Source organism: Asparagus officinalis, chromosome 9 (assembly GCF_001876935.1).
Source record: "Asparagus officinalis chromosome 9, Aspof.V1, whole genome shotgun sequence".
Taxonomy (NCBI): Eukaryota; Viridiplantae; Streptophyta; class Magnoliopsida; order Asparagales; family Asparagaceae; genus Asparagus; species Asparagus officinalis.
The window spans coordinates 23,846,354-23,871,039 of record NC_033802.1 but is presented as its reverse complement, the minus strand read 5'-3'; positions in this window follow the sequence as shown (position 1 = coordinate 23,871,039).

Below are 24,686 nucleotides of genomic sequence, written 5' to 3'. Positions count from 1 at the left end.
AGAGAGAATGCCTCGCATTGGTATTCGTGATGCAAAAGATGCGGCATTACTTGGTTGGACAGACGATTTACGTCATTTCCAATGTTAATCCAGTACGGGTGTTTATGACGCAACCGGCCTCTATGAATTGGCGGTTAGTGAAGTGGGCCCTTCTCTTGTCCCAATATGATTTGCACTTCAAACAACAGAAGTCGATCAAAGGACAAGCGATTTGTGATCTTCTGGCGGCAAACCCGACCACAGATACGGCAGAAGTATATGATGACTCGCTGGATGAAACCCACGAAGTTAACACTACATCGCACCAACAAGTATGGCAATTATACTTCGATGGTGCTTCGAGAGCAGTTAATAGGGCAATAACCCCCGGATGTTCTACAGTCTCCTCCGGAGTTGGAGTTGTCTTAATTTCCCCGGGGAAACATGTGATGCCTCGGGCTTATTCATTGACTAGTCTATGTTCCAATAACGTAGCTGAGTACAACGCGCTTCTCATTGGACTCGGTTTCGCCAAGGAGCTGGGGGTCGAATATCTCGAAGCTTTTGGGGATTCTCAATTGATAGTCAATTAAGTCCGTGGAGAGTATGAAGTCAGGAACCAATACCTGATCTCGTACCACCAGGAGGTCATCAAAATGGCAGACTCTTTTGAAGAATTCTTTATTGAATACATCCCTCGTCTCCAGAACGCTTACGCGGATGCACTGGCAGCACTAGCGGTATCACTTGCACAGCCTCCCGAAACTAGGATGTAAAAGAAAGGGAATCAATCCGCCGAAGAGCACCAAGATTCTTCTATAATACCGAGACTCATACATTATACCGTAGAGGGTACGATGGTTTGTTACTCCGATGACTTTCGAACAAAGAAGCAGAAGAAAATCTTAAGGAAGCACACGAAGGAGAATGCGGTGCGCATCAGCCCGGTCCCAAACTGTATGATCGCATCAGGAGAATGGGATATTTTTGGCCAACAATGGTTCATGACGCAATCGAATACGCCCGAGAGTGTCATGCTTGTCAAATACATGCAAATTATATGAACCAACCACCAGAGCATTTACACACGTCAACCACGTCTTGGCCATTCGAGACATGGGGTATGGACATTGTCGGTCCTATTTTTCCCCCTTCAGTCAAAGGCGATCGATTCATCCTCGCAATCACAGATTACTTCTCAAAGTGGGCTGAAGCAATTCCGCTTAGAGAAGTGAAGGAACAACGTCATCAATTTCATCAAGCATCATGTCATATACAGACACGGCGTGCCGAGACGGATCATTCATGACAACGGTCCATAGTTCATAAGCAACGCCTTCGTCAGGTTTTGTGACAAGTTCAAAATTCAAGATGTTTCGTCAACAGCTTATTATCCCGCTGCGAATGGATTAGCTGAGGCATTCAACAAGACGATCATTAAGATTCTGTCAAAGCTTGTGAAGACCAATAAACGAGACTGGGATGATAAACTCGGTGAAGCATTCTGGGCTTATCGTACCACCATACGCACACCTACAGGGGCTACCCCATATTCGTTGGTATACGGATGTGAAGCTGTGCTACCATTGGAGATCCAAATTCCATCCCTTCGGATCGCCCTCGCGACCGAGATGACAACAGAAGAACAACATCAAAAACGTCTCGAAGAACTCGAAAGGTTGGATGAAAAGCACTTGGAAGCTCAACAACACATTGAGTTTTATCAAGCCAGAATATCTAGGGCTTTTAACAAAAGAGTTCGACAAAGAAGCTTCAAGGAAGGAGATCTAGTCCTCGCTGACCAATAATCCTCAACTCTAAGAAGAAAGGTAAATTTGAACCCAAATGGGAAGGACCGTTTGTGATAGACACAGTCTACTCAAACGGCGCATACCGCCTGATTACTCAAGAGGGCGCCAGGCAATTAATGCCAATAAATGGGAAGTTCCTGAAAAAGTACCATCCCTAGTACATTCAGGATAACTCATTTACTGGGAAGTTCCTTGAAGAATATTACACTTAATATTCTAGAGGATAACCCAAAATCATTTTCACCACCAAAATCCCTCACTGATCAATTTCAAATGACAGTGAGTTCACCAAAAATGTCTTTCTAGCCCTCTTGACTCTTTCCATGAACAAGAGGTCCACTTTCAGTTCAGAGTCCCCTTTCGATAAACGAAAGAACTCCCTTCTTTTTCACTTTGGTTAAGCCTTCTCATGGTTATAACCGAAGTTGGAATTTCACTTCGATAAGCGAAAAACTCATCTTCAGATTAGATAACCAATCCTATAAAAGGTAAGTTTATCTAGATTTTCCAGATTCTCGGAGTGGAGATCCCACTTTTAGTTTCTTTTACGCTGGAAATAGAATATAAAATTCTTCCTTTCCAGAATCAAGGAATAGAATATAAAATTCTTCCATCCTTGTATTCGGGTTCGCCTTCACCCTAAAAGAAGACCGGGAGATAGAATATAAAATTCTTACTTTCCCGCACTAACCTTTTCCAAGAATTTGTCAATCTAGGATTCATCCTAGGAAGTTTATCCCGAATCCTAAGCAGGGATAAGTCTGCGCCTAACACGCGCTGCCGGTTTAGTCTTTCTCCGAAGAAGAAGACACCAGAGTTCGATTCCGGGGTATTCTATCCTGAAACCTAAGCAGGGATAAGTCTGCGCTTAACCCGTGCTGCCGGTTAGTTCTTAACCGTTAAAAAGAACACCCGTCCGCATATTCAACATTGTGGCAGGTTGTTATTAATAACACCAAAATCCATGCCTTACACGTATGGGGAATTTCATCCTGAATCCTAAGAAAGGATATGCCGACGCCTAACACGCGTCGCCGGCTTAGTCTTTCTCCGTAGAAAAAGACACCAGAGTTCGATTCTGGGGTATTTTATCCTGAAGCCTAAGTAGGGATAAGTCAACGTCTAATACACGTTGCCGAGCAGCCTATTCCCGTAACAAGGGCGAAGTCTACGTATTGGAAGTCGTAGCAGCGAGTCTAAGGGAGTTCATTCTGTTAGCACAACGTCACATGCAGAACGGATTTAGACAATCCTCATGCTAGCCCGATTCAAACGGTAATCGGTAAAGGCTTATCAAACCCGTTGAAGGCTGGGGGTTGGTAAAAAATCCTAAAGTCAACACCTAACACGTGTCTCCGGGTAGCCTATTCCCGTAACAATGGCGAAGCCTATGTATTCGACATCATAGCACAAAGTCTCGGAGAATTCACTCTCTTAGCACAACGTTACATGCGGAATGGATTTAGACAATTCGCATGCTAGCCCGACTCAAACGGTAGTCGGTAAAGGCTAATCAAATCCGTTAAAGGCTGGGGGTTAGCCAAAAATCCTAAAGTTAACGCCTAACACGCGTTGCCGGGTAGCCTGTTCCCACAACAATGGCGAAGTCTACGTATTCGAAGTCGTAGCATCAAGTCTAAGGGAGTTCATTCCTTTAGCACAACGTCACATGCGGAACGGACTTAAAACAATCCGCATGTAAGCCCGATTCAAATGGTAATCGGTAAAAGCATGTCAAATCTATTGAGGGCTGAGGATTTGCCAAAAATCCTGAGTTAACGTCTGATACACGTTGCTGTTTAGTCTTTTCACAGGAGAAAGACGAAGTCTACGTATTCAATATCGTAGCACTAAAAGGGTTAACTCTTTTAGCATAACGTCACATGCGAAACGGACTTAAACAATCCGCATGCTAGCCCGACTCAAACGGTAGTCGGTAAAGGCGCATCAAACCCGTTGATGGCTGAGGGTTTGCTAAAAATCCTATATATGCGAAAGTCACCGACGCACCAGCCCCATTAGTTGGTTTCGTGACTTAAACATCCAACAAATTCAGGATAAGATCCACACGTGCAGATGAATCAGCTTTAATAGTTGGTCCTGCAGCTCCATATTTAGGACTGCCATGCTCAAATACCTCAAGAGCTTAAACTGTGTATACTCCAACAAATGTCAAGCGATCCGCCGGTCAACACGTAACCCTAGGTCAACGCCAGTCAACGCGTTGCGATCAAAAAGTCAACGTACGACGTTCAAAACCCTAAGGTCAACGCCTATCAATGCGTAACCCTAGGTCAACGCCAGTCAACGCGTTGCGACCAAAAATCAATGAATAGTGATCTGAGACCCTGAGTCAGCACGATGTGACGGAGATAATCAGTTCAAACGAGGCTGAACCAGACCAAACCAGGTTGAACCAGTCTTGAACCAGATTAAACCAATTTGAACCAGATTTGGACCAAAAGTCAAATTGGAGCTGAACCGAGTATCGAAACGACTTCAAATCGACCGATGGCCGATTCAGCTCATTATCAGGCCGGTTCAGCTCATTCGGGCACAAAAAATACTCCAATAAGGTATACGAGTATAAACTATTTCCTATTTTTGGTTGAGAAGTTTCTGGTGAATATTTTTCTAAAAATATTCTTAAGGATAACTCAACAACACTTCGTCGGACAACGCGTCGCAAATAAGAACTCAACGCCAATAATCGATGGTCAGTTCTATGTTGAACCAACAAACACGAGCTAAAGATCAGAAAATCAGGAATCGACTTCAAGTTTGAAATTCCTACAACGGTCAGACAATAAATGCAGTGCTGGAAACCTTACAGACATTCGACGAAGCACCGAATAGCCTGAAGGATTGAAGGAATCAAGAACAGAAGCCATTCCAAGGTCCCGTTACACCGACTGAAGGTTGGGACATTCATGTCCAAAGTATTCCAGACTCTTCTATAAAAGAACGAGGCTGGAATACTTTGGAGGGGGTATATGTAGGCATATAAAACTGCTTATAGGTCCCTTAACACAGCTCGGCACGACGATTCGACAAACCAACGAACCATCGGGTAACGTATCTAAACACGAGTGTTAGTCTACCACACCGAAGCCAAGTGACACGCGACAAAGCGGATTAACGAGGCGACGAGGCTAACGAACCGCACGCAAACAACAAAATGAATCCACTCGCGTGCGGAATCAAGCTAACGGTTCGGTGAATCAACGAGTCATCCAACTGTAGAACGGATTCGAACTCGAACACCGAAGCGGGTTTACTGCCATATCGAGATCCGGACTGCCAAATCAGAGTCCAGATCAACAACGAAGCACAAAACCGGACAACGGACACAACAACGAACACCCGGAAGAGCTCGGTCGAACCCGAACCACTCAGGCGGCTCATACCGCAGCCACCTAGGTGCTCGGCGGCGAGCCACCTTCGCATGGCCTCGGTGGCCGAAGCCACCTTTGAGCGCTTGGCTCGGTGGCCGAGCCACCTTGAGGTGGCTCGGTGGCGAGCCACTCTAGGTAGGCTCGCCGCTGGCCACCAAGGTCAGACGCTCGCGCCACCACCGAGCCACCAAGAGGTGGCTCGGTGGCCGAGCCACCAAGGTGCTCGGTGGCGAGCCCGCCTGGTGGCCGCAGCCGCCTGGTGGCTCGGAGGCAGATCTGGCGCCCAGATCTGGGGCCCAGCATCCACTTAGAGAAGCTACTAAATAGGCTAGGGGGGCTCATTTTCAAGGGATTGGAATTTTGGAGCCGAAACTCTGCTGGATTGAGAACTTACCTTCGGATTTTCAAAGCTTTGAAGACTTGGACATTTTCAGATCTGGTTCTTGGCGAGCATCCACGTCAGAAAAGGTAGGAGTTCGAGAGAGGAAGATCAGATCTGAGATCCACACGGTAATACTCCGGATCAAAACTTGGTTTTTGATCCCGAGAAGGCTATTATTTCCTTAGTGAAATAGTACCCCCGGCTGTTATTTCCTTTGTGAAATAACACCCGTTATATCATGTAGATCCAACCGGATCAAGATCGCACGGTAGTCCACGAATTAACCCCGGCGCAGGCAAAGAACCCACAAAAGCGAGTGACCGCAAAACAGGAGCTCGTGATTCGTTCGACAAATAAGGAAAGTTGTAATTTTTTATTTTTTCTTTGATTTTGTTGTAACCGGATCTTATAAAAAGACCGGATCTTTTGTAATTGAAAAACAATTACTTGAGAAAGCAATGAATTCAATGAAAGCAACTTTCACTGCGAACATCAGCTTCTTCTCCGTTGTCCGTACCATAGGCCGATGGTTCAGTATCGGATTCAGCACCATAAAGAAGGGAGTCAGTAAAGTAGTTTTCTAACCCCTTGAATGGTTGCTTATCCGCGACCACCGTCTTGACCTCATCATTAGTGTCGACATATTTCAGACACTGATGGAGGGTAGAGGGAACTATAAGATTACTGTGGATCCATGGACGACCCAACAGTAAATTATAGGAAGTCTCGGCATCAATTACATAGCAGGTGACTTCGGACTTCAGATCTCCGAGCTGACACTGCACCCGAATTTTTCCCAACGGTCTTGATCCACTAGTATTGAATCCATAGATGACGGTTCCCGTGGAGGCTAGCTTGCTAGCGGGAATTCCGAGGTGATACATCAACCGAAGTGGCATGATGCTAACAGCGGAACCCGAATCAACTTGAATCCGGTTGACAACGCTCGAGCCAATATATCCAGTGAAATATAGAGGCCTATCATGTTTCGAATTTCTGACTTGCATATCTTCTTTTGTAAAAGCGATGCAAGGAAACTTCGTGGCTGCCAGATTGCAATGCTGAATCGACGACTCTGGCTCTTCAGGAGTTGGCTTAATCTGAGTAAGGAATACCTCAGAATCAGCCAATGCTTCTTGTAACGCTTCTCTGGTATCTTTCGAGAGGCGCAGTAACTCGTATAGCGTAATCCTTACTGGGATATTAGCTAGCTGAGCCATAACGTCGAAATGATATGGTGCGTTCGAGCTTTCCGGTTTATCTCGTCCAATTGGTCGGTTGAAACGAGATTGCTTCGGAACTTGAACCTCTTTATGTTGGGGTTCCTTTTCTTTTTGTTTAGCCGGTTGTTGCGGCTTCTCAGCAGCTACAGGAGGAGTTGCAACTACCCCCAGCTCCGTCAGAGTTTTAGCATTTGGGTTAGAGGTTTCAGGATATTTATAATGGTATTCATTCCCACCTCTTGTAGCGAAAGATTCTTGCTCTTCCTCAGAAAACGGTAAAGCTGGAATCTCTTCGTCATTCTTCTCGGGAATTGCCGAGGCTCCATAACAGGACTTCTCTTTTCACTTGTCCTTTTTGGCGCTGTCCATGAGGGTCATCGTTGATGGTCTGCATCTTGACCTTTGATACTGGTTCGGCTTGAAACCAGGATAAAGGAACCGATCCGAAGCTAATGGACACTGCATTTGCACCTACTTTCTTCTCCTTTGGTTTCGGTGTTACGATTCCAACATCGATTAAGGTTTGTATTTTGTCTTTCAAGACATAACACGCCTTAGTGGGATGGTTGACCCTTCGGTGATATGCACAATACTTCGGGTCGTCGGTCTTCTTCGCTTCTTCTTGGTTTGTGACCGGTGGAAGCTTGATCTTGTTGTTATCTAACAGATACTTGAAGATAACTGGTACTTCATCATCTTTGAAAGAATACTCCTTCGGGAACTTAGGCTCTGAGGCCTTAAACTGCTTCGTAGGCTGTTGATTCTGATTTGGAGCCAGTTGGAAAGATGATTGCTGCGGTTGTTGTTGTGGCTGTTGCGATGTATGATGTGCGTCAACAGCAGCCCCAGACCCTCTTCCTATGCCTCGAGAGTTAAAGTTCTGTTTTTGAGGATTATCTTGTGGCAACCCTCTCTCCAACTTCTTTCTCTTAAGAAAGCGCTCGGCCTGCTCACCTCTCACTTTCAATTCCTTCCAAGTTTTAGAAGGTATAACCCTCATTACCTCTAAAACATCCAATGACAAGTTGTTGTGACAAGTCTGTCGGATGAACTCTTCTGTGAGTGGATCTCGGCAGTTCACCGCTTTGTGTAGGCGTATAAAACTGCATATAGGTCCCTTAACACAGTTCGGCACGGTGATTCGACAAACCAACGAACCATCAGGCGATATATCCAAGTAGGATCATTAGACCACAATACTGAAGCGGACTTACTACCAAATCAGGATCCAGACTACCAAATCAGAGTCCAGATCAACAATCAAAGTTTGGATAAACCGCGAAACTGAAAAAAATGACAAAACGGCAAACACCTAGAGGGCTCGGCCAAAACCGAGCCACTCAGGTGGCTCGGCCAAAGCCGAGCCACCTAGGGGTGGCTCGGGGGTGGACTGCAGCCTTGTGTGAACCCAGGAGCGTCACACTCGGTGGCCGAGCCACCTAGTGGCCGAGCCACCTGGGCCAAGCCCAGATCTGGGCCCAGATCTGAGCCCAGATCTGGTTCTAAATGCCTATAAATAGGCTTGGTGGCTCATTGTTTTGCAAGTTGGACTTTTGGAGCTGAAACTCTACCGGATTAAGAGCTAGACCTCAGACTTTTTGAAGCTTAGAAGACTCGGATTTCTCAGATCTGGTTCTTGGCGATCATCCACGCCAAATAAGGCAGGAGTTCGAGAGAGATCAGATCTGAGATCTACACGGTTTCCCTCCGGATCAAAACTTGGTTTTTGATCCCGAGAAGAGTCTCGATTTCGCTTGGTCGATTTCGATTACTACGGGCTATTATTTCCTTGGTGAAATAATCCCATCGGTTGTTATTTCCTTCGTGAAATAACACCTGCGATACCGTGTAGATCTGACCGGATCAAGATCGCGTGGTGGTCTACGGATTAACCCCGGCGCAGGCAAAGAACCCACACAAGTGAGAGACCGCAAAACAGGATCTCGCGATTTGTTCGACAAATAAGGAAAGTTGTAATTTTTCTTTTCTTTGATTTTGTTGTAACCGGATCTTATAAAAAGACCGGATCTTTGTAACCGATAAACTGTTGCACAAGAAAACAATGACTTCAATGAAAGTGATTTTCCCCGCGAATACTTTGTTCTGGAATCGTTTGACGAAGACATCAATTGACTCCCCGTTTATCTGCTTCTCGTCCAACAGCGTGCCAATAGAGACCTCGGTGTCATCGTCAAAAAAATTAGTGAGGAATAATCCTTCCATATCTTCCCAGCTGGTAATGCTCCCGGGTTTGAGACGTCGGTACCAATCGAAGGCAGGCCCGCGAAGGGTTCCTACGAATGACTGGACCATCAATGCTTCATTTCCGGATATTGCGCCAAGATGTGACTTGAAATAGATCAAGTGCTGAGTGGGTGAACCCCTGCCATCAAAAGGAGTAAAGTTAATCAAATTAAATTTTGGGGGATAAGGAATCAGGTCCCAGTCCCTTGGGTACGGGTATGGAATGCCTGTTTTCTTCACTTCTTGGGCCGTCATTAGAGCATTGACTTTGCTCTCAAGGTCCTGCATCTTTTTGTCTTCTTCCTCACTTTTCTTCAAATAAATTTGAGGAGGTTGAGTAGATGACTTGGCCGGGCCACTTCCAGAATTGTCTTTATCAGGAGGAGGATCAGCAAAGATAGTTTCGTCTTCTTCGTCATCGTCCTCAGTTGTACGTACAGGCCTGGCGTTACGCTTGCTGGATTCCGCCTTTTGGCTCGATTCCGGTTGATGTTGTTGAGCTTGCAAATCTCGAACCTGCTGCATGGTCAACTCCATCTCGATTTTAATTTCAGCTTTAATCTCCTCGCGTTGTTTAGCTAACGCTTCCTGCAGTATCTGAGCCAATGGATCTGGCGTGATTGCGAATGATTCTCGGGCTCACCCAACACTGGACGTAGTACCGTCTGACGCAACAGCAGAATAGGTATCTGACAGTTCCTCCTCTGAAGATAATCCTTCATGCATTTTCTTATAATCTCGACGTCGGTTGGCTCTTCTTTGTAACCGTGACATCCTTTGAGATAGACCCCGCTCAACTCTCCCTTCCGGAGAGAAATCAGGATCAGGGTTGACTAATTGCTATTTTTCTCATCCGGTCATATTAATAGTGACCTCAGGGAATTCATCTCACCGAACGGTAGGTTTCTTCTTGTTAAAACGCCTCATTTTAGGTCTCGACGCTTCAGTGGAAAGTCTTTGAAATACAGAGACTCTTGTTGAATTAGTTTTAGAGCATCCGCATTCTGTCAGCACTGCCTTAATGAGTCTTTCACAGGAGCAGTGAGACTTGTTTTCTCGTACAATTCTTTTTCTTGAGTTATTTTTCTGATAGTACAGCTCATCGTTATTGTGATTTGAGCAACCTATCTCTTGCTTTTGAACTTTGTTAACGTGCACAGGACGACTAGTTGTCGCCTCTGGGAGATCCAAAGTTGTGTTCCTAAATCCACCCCCTTGCAGGAATGGACTCTTCATTGGTCCTAAACGAGAGTGAACTGGTATTCTCTCATTCTGGACTGGTGCAGTTCTGACGGGAGGGTTTTTACGACCCCCTGTATAAGAAACCACTAAGGGTTTATTTGCTGGATCTGATTGTTCTTTGACTGGGGTTTTGCCTCGATCGTCAACCGAAGGACCAAGGCGATCCGCCATTGTGATTTTAAATTTGGATAAATCTGGGCTAACCTAGGGTTTCACGGGTGATGCAGTAGACGGGCCCGGAACGGACGTTTGCGGCGTTTTCGGAACCCAAACTTTACGATTCTTTGGTGACTTTTCAGACACCATCTCCTTCTTCCCTTCTTGTTTTCGTTGACGAAGGGCACGATTACGAGCGGTGTTTATACGACGCTTTTGTATACGTTCTTTGAGAGTTGAACGTGCTCTTTTGACGAGGGTCCATTCCTCCATCGTAAGTTGTGCAGAAATGTGAGTGTTCTGCCCTTGGGGCAACTGGTTCACTTTTTGCTTCCTCGACTTTAAGTCCGTATAATAATGGACTCCGTCGGTTTGTTGTAAAGCCTTGGCTAATTGACGAGCACGGCGTTGACGCTGTCTCTGACGATCCCTCTTCGTCAATACCGGCGCATTTTGGTTTAAAGACCCCTGAACTAGTGAAGGGTCATTTGGAGCAGAGATGTTGCAGGTAGATTCCTGTGCCATGACTTGGTAGGAATCTTCATCTACGGTCTTCATCTGAATTGAAGACTTGGGAACTTTCTTGGAAGAGGAAATCTTCCTGCACTTGCGGGGCGAGGAAGATTTTGAGGATGAGGAAGACAGGTACTCCTCGAATTTGGCCTGATCGAACTCATATTCGATGTCTTCAGTGACAATGATCTTAATCGACTGCGACACTGCGGCCTCGGTAGCGAGGCCGCTGGCTCCCACTGTGGTCGCCAGTTTGTTTTCAGTGAAAGTTGCTTCCATTGTCGATTCCATTAAACTTCAGTCGTTTTACAGAAAATTACAATGAAAATAAACAAAAATACAACTCTCGAGAAAATAACACAGAAATTGTTTATCAACTCCTGCTTTGTGGGACTTTGCCTGTGCCGTGAGTGATTTGGCTCGTGGACCACCGATTCACAGATCGTGAGGGTGTTTAGGGATCTTTCCTTTGTTTATCAAAGTAAAGATTTTAAAGCGAATATCTTATCGATGTAAGATGTTCACTCTTCCAAAGATCAAGTCTAAGCTTAGATCTCTAGGAATCACCGAATGATGCTTGTCAAAGGGTGAAAGTTCTCTCTTTCTTCATCAAAATCACCAAAAGCTCAAGTCTCTTCTGTTCCAAAATGCTCTATGTGCTTTATTTCGTGCCTAGTGAGGTATTTATAGGGGTAGGAGTTCACAACAGTCGAAATGGAGGCGAAACAACCGACCATATGAACCCTCTTTGGCCGCGGCAGCCAACACTGCCGTGGCTATTGGCGCGGCAGTGTGGACTGCCGCGGCCAAAGGAGCGGTTATCACCACGTTCCATCGTGCTTGAAACTGTTCTCCCACGACCTTTAACCACATTTTTCGTGGTTTAACTGCTTGTCCACGTCAGCACACGTTCTACCTCTGATATGCCGCCACGTGGGTTTCAAATAATCATCGTATAACTGCCTTGTAACCACCATAGCACCCCCTATAATAGTCGCTGCACCCTGCGCAAACTGAAAAAATGACAAAACGCTGCCAAACACCTAGCAGGCTCGCGCCAAAACCGCAGCCACCTCAGGTGGCTTCGCGCAAAGCCGAGCCTCACCTAGGGCGTGGCTCGGTGGCCGAGCCACCACCTGGTGCGCCAGCCGTCAGCCACCTCCTAGCTGGCTCGATGGACGAGCCACCTCCATAGTGGCTCGGATTTGCCGAGCCACCTGCGGCCCAAGCCCAGATCTGGGCCCAGATCTGAGCCCAGCATCTGGGTCTAAATGCCGTATAAATAGGCTGTGGTGGCCACCTCATTGTTTTGCAAGCTTGGACTTTTGGAGCCTGAAACATCTACCGGATTAAAAGCTGAGACTTCAGACTTTTTTTGAAGCATTAGGAAGACTCGGATTTCTCAGATCTGACGTTTCTTGGCCTCATCATCCACGCCAAATAAGGCAGCGCAGTTCGAGAGAGCATCAGATCTGAGATCTACACGGTTTCCCTCCGGGATCAAAACTTCGGTTTTTAGAATCCCTGAGAAGAGCTCTCGATTCTCGCATTGACGTCGATTTCGATTACTACCGGGCTATTATTTCCTTGGTGAAATGAATCCCCATCGGTTGCTTATTTCCTTCGTGAAATAAACACCTGCGGCATACCTGTGTAGATCTACCGGATCAGATTCGTCCGTGTGTGGGCTCTACGATGTAACCCCGGCGCAGGCCCAAAGAAACCCACACAATGAGAGACCGCAAAACAGGATCTCGCGAATTTGCTTCGACAAAGTTAAGGAAAGTATGTTAATTTTTCTTTGCTTTGATTTTGTTGCTAACCGCGATCTTTATAAAAAGACCGGATCTTTGTAAGCCGATAAACTGTTGCACAAGGAAAACAATGACTCAATTGAAAGTGATTTCCCCAGCGAATATCTTTGTTTCTGGTAATCGTTTGACGAAGCACATCAATTGCACTCCCTTTATTCTGACTTCTCGTCCAACAAGCGTTGCCAATAGAGACCTCGGTGTCCATCGCTCAAAAATATTACGTGAGGAATAATCCTTCCATATCTTCCCAGCTGTAATGCTCCCGCGTTTGAGCACGCTCTCAGGTACCAATCGAGGCCAGGCCCCGCGAAGGGTTCCTACCGAATGACTGCGACCACAATGCATTCATTTCCGGATATTGCCGGCCAAGCATGCTGACTTGAAATAGATCAAGTGCTCGAGTGGTGAACCCCTGCCATTCAAAAGCCGAGTTAAAGTTAATTGCAAATTAAATTTTGCGGCGGCAATAAGGAATCAGCGTTCCCAGTCCCTTGCGCGTACGGGTATGAATCCTGTTTTCTTCACTTCTTGAGGCCTGGTCAATTAGAGCATGACTTTTCCTCTTCAAGGTCCTGCCATCTTATTTGTGTCTTCTTCCTCACTTTTCTTCAAATACAATTTGCAGGAGGTTTGAGTAGCATCTGACTTTGGCCGGGCCACTTCCAGAATTGGTCTTTATCAGGCAGGAGGCATCAGCCAAAGATCAGTTCGTCTTCTTCGTCATTCCGTCCTCAGTTGCGTTTATCCAAGCTTCGTTGTTGATCCGAACTCTGATTTGGTAGTCTGTATCCTGATTTGGCAATAAATTCGCTTTGGTGTTCGAGTTCGAATCCGTTCTACGGTTAGATGACTCGTTGGCTCACCGAACCGTTAGTTTGATTCCGCACGCGAGTGGATGTATTCTGTTGTTCGCTTGCGGTTCGTTAACCTCGTCGTCTCGTTAATCCGCTTCGTCGCATGTCACTTGGCTTCGGTGTTGTGGCCTCGTTGGTTCGTCGGTTTGTGCCGAGCTATGCTAGGGGACCTATAAGCAGTTTTATACGCCTACAGATACCCCCTCCAAAGTATTTCAGCCTCGTTCTTTTATAGAAGAGTCTGGAATGCTTTGGATATGATTACCCCAACCTTCAATCGGTATGACGGGACTTTTGAATGGCTTCTATTCTTGATTCCTTCAATCCTTCAGGCTATTCGGTGTTTTGTCGAATGTCTGCAAGGGTTCCGGTGTTGCATTTATTGTCTGACCGTTGTCGGAATTTTGAACTTAAAGTCGATTCCTGATTTTCTAATCTTTAGCTCGTGTTTGTTGGTTCAACATAGAACTGACCATCGATTGTTGGCGTTGAGTTCTCATTTGCGACGTGTTGTCCGGCATAGTGTTGTTGAGTTATCCTTAAGAATATTTTTAGAAAAATATTCTCCAGAAACTTCTCAACCAAAAATAGGGAATAGTTTATACTCGTATACCTTATTGGAATATTAAGAAGCAGTTTATACTCGTATACTTTTCGGAGTATTAAGAAGCAGTTTATACTCGTATACTTTTCGGAGTATTAAGAAGCAGTTTATACTCGTATACTTTTCGGAGTATTAAGAATGATCTGAACCGGCCGTCGGTTGATTTGAAGTCATTTCGACACTCGGTTTAAATCCAATTTGAATTTTAGTTCAAATCTGGTTCAAACTAGTTCAGAACTGGTTCAACTTGGTTCAAGACTAGTTTAGCTTGACTCGTGTTGACTTTTTGCTCGCAACGCATTGACTGGCGTTAACCTAGGGTTTCTCGTTGACCGGCGTTGACCCTAGGGTTTTGAACGTCGTACGTTGACTTTTTGATTGCAACGCATTGACTGACGTTGACCTAGGGTTACGTGTTGACCGGTGTTGACCTAGGGTTTCGAACGTCATGCGTTGACTTTTTAATCGCAACACATTGGCTGGCGTTGACCTAGGGTTACGCGTTGACCGGCGTTGACACTAGGGTTTCGGATCGCTTGACGTTTGTTGGAGTATACACAGTTTAAGCTCTTGAGGTATTGGAGCATGGCGGTCCTAAATATTGGGCTGCAGGACCAACTATTAAAGCTGATTCATCTGCACGTGTGGATCTTATCCCGAATTTGTTGGATGTCTAGGTCACGAAACCAACTAATGAAGATGATGCTTCAATGAGTTGCATTTAGAGAATTTTTGGCAAATTCTCAGCCATCAACGGGTTTGATAAGCCTTTACCGACTACCGTTTGAGTCGGGCTAGCATGCAGATTGTTTAAGTCCATTCCGCATGTGACGTTATGCTAAAAGAGTTAACCCTTTTAGTGCTACGATATTGAATACGTAGACTTCGCCATTGTTAAGGGAACAGGCTACCCGACAACGCGTGTTAGGCGTTGACTTTAGGATTTTTGGCTAATCCCCAGGCTTCAACGGATTTGATTAGCCTTTACCGACTACCGTTTGAGTCGGGCTAGCATGCGGATTGTTTAAGTCCGTTCCGCATGTGACGTTATGCTAAAAGAGTTAACCTTTTTAGTGCTACGATATTGAATACGTAGACTTCACCATTGTTACGGGAACAGGCTACCCGGCAACTCGTGTTAGGCGTTGACTTTAGGATTTTTGGCTAACCCCCAGCCTTCAACAGATTTGATTAGCCTTTACCTTAGGCGCAGACTTATCCCTGCTTAGGATTCGGGATAAACTTCCTATGCGTGTAAGGCATGGATTTTGGTGTTATTAATAACAACCTGTCACAATATCGAATATGTGGGCGGGTGTTCTTTTTAACGGTTAAGAACTAACCGGCAGCGCGGGTTAGGCGCAGACTTATCCCTGTTTAGGCTTCGGGATAAAATACCCCAGACTGGTATTCTGGTGTCTTTTTCTACGGAGAAAGACTAACCCGGCGATGCGTATTAGGCGTCGGCATATCCTTTCTTAGGATTCGGGATGAAATTCCCCATGCGTGTAAGGCATGAATTTTTGTGTTATTAATAACAACCTGCCATAATGTTGAATATGTGGGCGTGTGTTCTTTTTAACGGTTAAGAACTAACCGGCAGCGCGGGTTAAGCGCAGACTTATCCCTGCTTAGGTTTCGGGATAGAATACCCCAGAATCGAACTCTGGTGTCTTCTTCTTCGGAGAAAGACTAAACCGGCAGCGCGTGTTAGGCGCAGACTTATCCCTGCTTAGGATTTAGGATAAACTTCCTAGGATGAATCCTAGATTGATAAATTTTGAAAAAGATCAGTACGGGAAAGGAAGAATTGTATATTCTGTTTCCCGGTCTTCTTTTAGGGTGAAGGCGAACCCGAATACAAGGAAGGAAGAATTTTATATTCTATTCCTTGATTCTGAAAAGAAAGAATTTTATATTCTATTTTCAGCGCAAAAGAAACTAAAAGTGGGATCTCCACTCCGAGAATCTGGAAAATCTAGATAAACTTACCTTTTATAGGATTGGTTATCTAAACTGAAGATGAGTTCCTCGTTTATCGAAGTGAAATTTTAACTTTGGTTATAACCATGAGAAGGCGTAACCAAAGAGAAAAAGAAGGGAGTTCTTTCGTTTATCGAAAGGGGACTCTGAACTGGAAGTGGACTTCTTGCTCATGGAAAGAGTCAAGAGGGCCAGACAGACACTTTTGGTGGACTCACTGTCAATTGAAATTAATCAGTGAGGGATCTTGGTGGTAAAAATGATTTTGGGTTATCCTCTAGAATATTAAGTGTAATATTCTTCAAGGAACTTCCCGGTAAATGGGTTATCCTGAATGTACTAAGGATAGTACTTTTTTAGGAACTTCCTATTTATTGGCATTAATTGTCTGGCACCCTCTTGAGTAATCAGGCGATATGCGCCGTTTGAGTAGACTGTGTCTATCACAAACGGTCTATCACAAACGGTCTTAATGATCGTCTTGTTAAACGCCTCAGCTAATCCATTCGCAGTGGGATAATAAGCTGTTGACGAAACATCTTGAATTTTGAACTTGTCACAAAACCTGACGAAGGCGTTGCTTATGAACTGTGGACCGTTGTCATGAATGATCCGTCTTGGCACGCCGTGTTGGTATATGACATGATGTTTGATAAAATTAATGACGTTGTTCGTCTTCACTTCTCTAAGCGGAATTGCTTCAGCCCACTTTGAAAAGTAATCCGTGATTGCGAGAATGAATCGATCACCTTTGACCGAAGGGGGAAAAATAGGATTGACAATGTCCATACCCCATGTCTCGAACGGCCAAGACGTGGTTGACGTGTGTAAACGCTCTGGTGGTTGTGTCCATACCCCATGTCTCGAACGGCCAAGACGTGGTTGACGTGTGTAAACGCTCTGGTGGTTGGTGCATGTAATTAGCATGTACTTGACAAGCATGACACTCTCGGGCGTATTCGATTGCGTCACGAACCATTGTTGGCCAAAAATATCTCATTCTCCTGATGTGATCATACAGTTTGGGACCGGGCTGATGCGCACAACATTCTCCTTCGTGTGCTTCCTTAAGAACTTTTTCTGCTTCTTTGTTTGAAAGACATCAGAGTAACAAACCATCGTACCCTCTACGGTATAATGTATGGGTCTCGGTATTATAGAAGAATCTTGGTGCTCTTCGGCGGATTGATTCCCTTTCTTTTACATCCTCTTGTAAAATACCATATTGGATGTAGTCAATGATAGGAAAGCACCAATCTCGGGACTCAGACCCAATTTGAGTTGAATTCACCTCCTTAGCGCTCATGTTTCTATCATCTTCCTCTTCAATATCCATATCGTATATGGGTAGGCAGAGTTGATGCGTCCTCACTGTGACTAACAGCTCAGTTTCGGGAGGCTGCGCAAGTGAAAAACCTGACGAAGGCGTTGCTTATGAACTGTGGACCGTTGTCATGAATGATCCGTCTTGGCACGCCGTGTCGGTATATGACATGATGCTTGATGAAATTGATGACGTTGTTCGTCTTCACTTCTCTAAGCGGAATCGCTTCAGCCCACTTTGAAAAGTAATCTGTGATTGCGAGAATGAATCGATCACCTTTGACTGAAGGGGGAAAAATAGGACCGACAATGTCCATACCCCATGTCTCGAACGGCCAAGACGTGGTTGACGTGTGTAAACGCTCTGGTGGTTGGTGCATATAATTTGCATGTATTTGACAAGCATGACACTCTCGGGCGTATTCGATTGCGTCACGAACCATTGTTGGCCAAAAATATCCCATTCTCCTGATGCGATCATACAGTTTGGGACCGGGCTGATGCGCACCACATTCTCCTTCGTGTGCTTCCTTAAGAACTTCTTCTGCTTCTTTGTTCGAAAGGCATCGGAGTAACAAACCATCGTACCCTCTACGGTATAATGTATGGGTCTCGGTATTATAGAAGAATCTTGGTGCTCTTCGGCGGATTGATTCCCTTTCTTTTACATCCTCTTGTAAAATACCATATTGGATGTAGTCAATGATAGGAAAGCGCCAATCTCGGGACTCAGACCCAATTTGAGTTGAATTCACCTCCTTGGCGTTTATGTTTCCGTCATCTTCCTCTTCGATATCCATATCGTATATGGGTATGCAGAGTTGATGCGTCCTTACTGTGACTAATAGTTCAGTTTCGGGAGGCTGCGCAAGTGATACCGCTAGTGCTGCCAGTGCATCCGCATAAGCGTTCTGGAGACGAGGGATGTATTCAATGTAGAATTCTTCAAAAGAATCTGCTATTTTGATGGCTTCCTGGTGGTACGGGATCAGGTCTTGGTTCCTGACTTCATACTCTCCACGGACTTGGTTGACTATCAATTGAGAATCCCCAAAAGCTTCGAGATATTCGACCCCCAGCTCCTTGGTGAAACTGTGTCCAATGAGAAGCGTGTTGTACTCGAATATGTTATTGGAACACGGACTAGTCAATGAATAAGCCCGAGGCATCACATGCTTGCCTGGGGAAATTAAGACAACTCCAACTCCGGAGGAGATCCGGGGGTTATTGCCCTATTAACTGCTCTTGAAGCACCATCGAAGTATAATTGTCATACTTGTTGGTGCGATGTAGTGTTAACCTCGTGGGTTTCATCCGGCAAGTCATCATATACTTCTGTCGTATCTGTGGTCGGGTTTGCCGCCAAAAGATCACAAATCGCTTGTCCTTTGATCGACTTCTGCTGTCTGAAGTGCAAATCATATTGGGACAAGAGAAGGGCCCACTTCGCTAACCGTCAATTCATAGAGGCCGATTGTGTCATAAATACCCGTACTGGATTAACGTTAGAAATGACGTAAATCGTCTGTCCAACCAGGTAATGCCGCATCTTTTGCATCGCGAATACCAATGCGAGGCATTCTTTCTTAATCATCGGATATCGAGACTCGGCGCCTACCAAGGTCCGACTTAGGTAATAAAGCACTTATCGAATGGTTCATCGCCTTGAGATAAATCAAGAACGGTCTACCTGATTTTGGTGCAACGAGAACAGGAGGATTCGTCAGATATGTTTTGATATCTTCGAATGCTTTTTGGCAGGCGTCGTCCCAAATAAATGACACACCTTTCTTGTTTAGCTTAGAGAATGGTTGGTATTTTCCAGAAAGATTCGAGATGAACCATCGGATGTAAGCTAAACGCAATTGCAATCCTCTGAGTTCTCTTAGATTTCTAGGAGGTTGCAGTTCATGTATCGCTTTCATCTTATCAGGATCGATATGTATACCTTTAGTGGTGACGACGAATCCAAGGAATTTTCCGCTGGACATTCCCAGGAAGGATTTAGTGGGGTTCATCTTCAATTGATGACTCCGCATGAGATCAAACATCGTCTTCAAGTCCTTGATGTGATCTTCTTTGTTGCGGCTTTTTACAACCAAATCATCAACGTAGCATTCGACTGTTTTCCTGAGATGTTCTTGGAAAATCTTAGTCATTGCTCGCTGGTACGTGGCGCCTGCATTCTTTAGACCGAAAGGCATCACCGTGTAGCAAAAGACACCGAGGGGCGTTCTGAACGCTGTATGCTTCTCGTCATCTGGGTGCATCTTGATTTGGTTATATCCTGAAAAGCCATCCATAAAAGACATTCTCTCAAATCCGCACGTATTGTCGATAATGACATCTGTGATTGGGAGAGGCAAGTCGTCTTTTGGACATGTCGTATTCAGGTCCCTGTATCGATGCAAATCCTGATTTTACCGTTCTTTTTCATGACTGGAACAATATTGGCTAGCCAGTCTGGATGGTGCTTGGATGTTGCTCTTCTCGGATAAATCCTGATTCGATCAACTTCTTAACCTCTGCCTCAATGGCTTCCATAATCTGCGGACTGTTGTTTGACAGGTTTGGCATCCGACTTGATATCGAGGCGGTGCATCGCCACATTGGAGTCGAGCCCTGGAATATCTTCATAGTTCCATGCGAAGACGTCAATATATTCTCTGATGAGAGCAATTAATTCCTCCTTCTCATTTGAGGGAAGACTATCGCTGATGAATATAGGCTTTGGGTTGGCCTCGTCACCCATGTTAACTCGGACTATTTTATCAACCCACGGGTCTTCCCATGTTGGCATTTGATCATCATTCTCCATTGTGGACGAATCAGCTGTAGCCATGTTCTCCATTAGGGCTTTGAAAGCTTCCCCCAGACTTGTATCGGAATCCCATTCCGAGGAATCTGACGAATTTCCATCTTTGTATTGCTCAGATGATTGGTTATTGATTAACCAGCAGCATTCGTCTTCTGAAGAAGATTCATACCCTAACCCTTGTCTGTATTTATAATAATCGTCTGGTTTCCCTTTTGGTATATATGCCGCTTTGGCTGGAATACGAGGACCTCGATCGAAGTATAAACCTTCTCCGAGTGTGAAATCATACCCCTGCTTTTCCATGAGCTTGCGCGCTTCCGGGATATACTTAGATAGATGCCAACCAGGTTTGTCATCATTCTCATCTTCCCTTAAGAAATGATCTGGTAATGGAGAGCTTTTTCCTTTACCGTAAATCACTTCTTTTTCACCTCCTATTTTGGTCGGGATGACCAGGGTTGTTCCAAAAGAATGCTGGAGGTGTTTCTTCGCTATATAGGACGATCGAAGCGGCATATATAAATCGGGATTATCATACAATTCTTTTATCACATCATCAAGAGACAGGGAGTACTCTAAATCATTATTTATTTCATTATTGGCAAGTTGCCAGTTACAACTGCCCTCTGACGATTGTTCATCATCAAGGTTGATTACAAAGGGTACAATGTCGTTTAAAACATAACCTCCATTGTAATCAAATCCGGCTTCGGTATCAGCTTCTTCTCCGCTGTCCGTCCCATGGGCCGATGATTCAGTATCGGATTCGTTACCATAAAGGAGAGAATCAGTGAAATAATTCTCATACCCTTTGAATGGTTGCTTATCCGCGACCACCGTCCTAACCTTATTATCAGTGTCGACATATTTCAAACACTGATGGAGAGTGGAGGGGATTATAACGTTACTATGGATCCAAGGCCGACCCAATAGTAAGTTATATGAAGTCTCGGCATCGATCACATAACATGTGACTTCTGTCTTCAAATCTCCCATTTGACATCTTACCCGGATCTTACCCAAGGGTCTTGACCCGCTAGTGTTGAATCCATAGATAACAGTGCCTGTGGACGCCAACTTACTAACTAGAATGCCGATGCTATGCATCAAACGAAGCGGCATAATACTCACAGCAGAACCCGGATCCACTTGGATTCGGTTGACCTTGCTGGAGCCAATGTACCCAATGAAATATAGGGGTCGATCATGGTTTGAATTCTTCGTCTGCATGTCCTCTTTGGTGAAGGTAATGCAGGGAAGGTTTTTAGCCGCTATATTGCAGTGTTGAATTGACAGTTCTGGCTCTTCAAGTGCCGGCTTGATCCGAGTAAGGAACACTTCTGAATTGGCCAAGGATTCTTGCAAGGCTTCCCTGGTTTCTTTAGACAACCGTAGCAACTCATACAATGTTATCCGCGCTGGGATGTTAGCTAGTTAAGTCATAATATCGAAGACGTGTGGAGTGTTTGAGCTTTCCGGTTTATCTCTTCCAATCGGGCGATTGAAACGAGACTGCTTCAGATTCTAAACTTCCCGGGGTCTCTTTTCTTTCTGTTTATCAACCAGCTGTCGTCGAGCTTCTTCAACCAGTCTAGGAGTCGCAATCACACTCAGCTCCGCGAGAGTTTTGGCAGGTCCCCGTTTAGTCACCCCCTGCTCAGCTAACTGATCACTAGGTGATGGGTAGTTGAAGTGATACTCATTTCCGCTTCTAGTGGCAAAGACTTCTTGTTCTTCTTCGGAGAGCGGGAAGGTAGGAGCTTCATTACCATCCTCTTCGAAGATTGCGGAGGTAGCATTGCAGGACTTGCCTTTACCCTTTCTGGTCGAGGAAGTCGTCCACTGATCGTCTTCAATTAGATCGGGATGAACCCAGAGGATTTCGCCGTTTGGGGCTGTGTGTGGTGTTTGTTGGAAATTTGCAGTAAAAAGACAATGAAAGAAAAATCTGACTTGTATTCCTCTCAAAATCGATTACAATTTGGATTCCGATTACAAAAGAGAGGAGAATGAATTTGATTCTCCCCTTTGTTTAAAACTGGGTTCTTCTTGGTAGCGGTGGAGTGCCTCCTTCGATTGATCGCGTCGAACTTGCTCTCCGTTGACGATCCGACCGTCCTATCTCACGAAACCGATTGAATTGCTTGATGAATTCGGTTTAGAACTCTTGACGAGTATAAAGAACTCTGAACGAGTTAAAAACTCTGATAAGAGTTGTTGAAAACCGAATGTTTGGTTTGATGTGATTAACTTGTGTTGCAAGTTAATTAAGAACTCTTGACGAGCTTAAGGACTCAGAATGAGTTGAAACTCTGTAACAGAGTTGTTGGAACCGAAGATTCGGTTAATTGCCAAGTGGATGATACCCTTGATGGAAGGATCTTTCGGGATTTGATTAACTGATCGTTGATCAGTTCTTTGATCTTCAAAAGATCTCCTTCTTCGTGCTATTGAACTGCTGAGATTTGTTGACTTTGGGCGGTTTTGATGCCAGCTCCCCTCAACCCTATGCGGTTTTTCTGCTAAAAACCGATCAACCTCTTACTCAGTTGAGTAAGTCGGTTATTTATAGGGGGGTTAGGGTTGTAACCAACCCCTAAATCCGCTCCTGCGTGGGCGAAGATCCCTCAGAACGTGGGATAACGGTTTTGAGGCCGTTCGGTTTGCGTTTGAACAAGTCAAAACGCCTCAGTTGGCGTTTTGGGCTTTAACTCTGCGTCCAAGGCTTGAGACGCAGAGTTAAATCTCTGTTAGAGATTTGAGACGCACATGCCGCATACGTTCTGGAATTGGAAACGCACAGGTCGCTGGTGCGTTGAAGTTCAACTCTGCGTCCAGAGTTTGGGGCACATAGTTGAGCCTGTTGAAGAACGCACGTTATGTGTGCGTTTAGTGCTTTAACTCTGCGTTGCAGAGTTAGATATTTGCTGTAGAACGCACAAGTTGTGTGCGTTTCATGATTTAACTCTGCGTTACAGAGTTCAATGTCTGCTGAGGAACGCACAGGTTGTGTGCGTTTTTGAATTCGAGAAGCACAGAAGTGAATTTCTGCGTTTTAGAGAGGTTGTTGACTTGTAACCTCGTCTATTATAACATTACAAAGGCTATTGCTTATTGATCTTTGCATGTTATAGGATATGAGAGTCGTCAGATTGTAACTCTCACTGTTGGTTGTGAAGGCCACTGGACAGAGTTTTCATCAGCTGTCGGAAGTGTCGTCGAATTGTAACTCTTCTCGATCTGTGTGAAAAGTCTCCTATTTGCCGCTTTCGATTGTCGACCCGAAAGATGAACTTTAAACGCCAGATCTGAACTGTGCGTTCGAAACTTTAACGCAGAGTTCGACCTTTGCGTTGATGAACTTTAAACGCCAGATCTGAACTGTGCGTTTGATAAAATTCTTTCTTATGGACTTAGCTAAAGCTCCCTTCACTTGACTGATTGAATATTTCTTTCTTTTGCAGTGCCTTACACCCGTGAACCTCTCAATCTTCGTCACCACTTCGGGCATGAGGGAGGTGTGGACTCTAATATGCAATTCAATCTGCGTCAAGAACTTCCAATATTCCAGGACACCGACAAAGATCGCGTCACTCTGATCTCAGATCCAAATACTGATGTACTCAGAGTTTTAGTTACGGACGCTAAGTTTGAGACTGGGTCTCGCAAGAAACTCACCAAGCCAGCTTTCTTATTTGGAGATCGTGTCAGTATTTCAAAAGGGATCATGCACGGCGGTCACTACAAATGGCTTAGGCAGATCGGTGATCGTCGCTTCTTCCTCCCTGACATGCACAGGATGTTTCCCATCTCCTACTACCAATGTGCTTCCGTTCCCCGTCACATGAACTGGGACTTGGTGAGAGAGCAGGATGGGGTAGCTGTTGGGGTTCTGACTCACAAGGGTGTGAATACCGCTGGATATAATCGACAAGTGTCGGCTTTGGAACCCTGCTTATTCTCACGAGGATATCCTTTGGGAGAAACAGCTAGTCCAGCTAACACTTTCATGCGACGGTTTTTGGCTGCCAAAGGAGAATTCCCGACTGCAGTATTCCGAGCTCCTGGATGGGTTCATTCCTCCAAGACAGGATGGTGGGCACGAATGATAGAATTCGTGTTGGCAGAATTAAAGGAACCATTAGCTCAATCTGGGCTTGCTTGCCCTATTAAGGCTACTAAACATGGAATAGCTCTTAGTCCATATAACTTCTTTGCCATTCTGGAGCGGTACAATCCAGAGACTTGTACGTTTTTCACACCGGAAGGAGAATTAGGGTTCGCCCTACATGAAATGTTCGATGTCTCAGGTCTTCCTTTCGGAGATTTACCATATGAAGAGTTT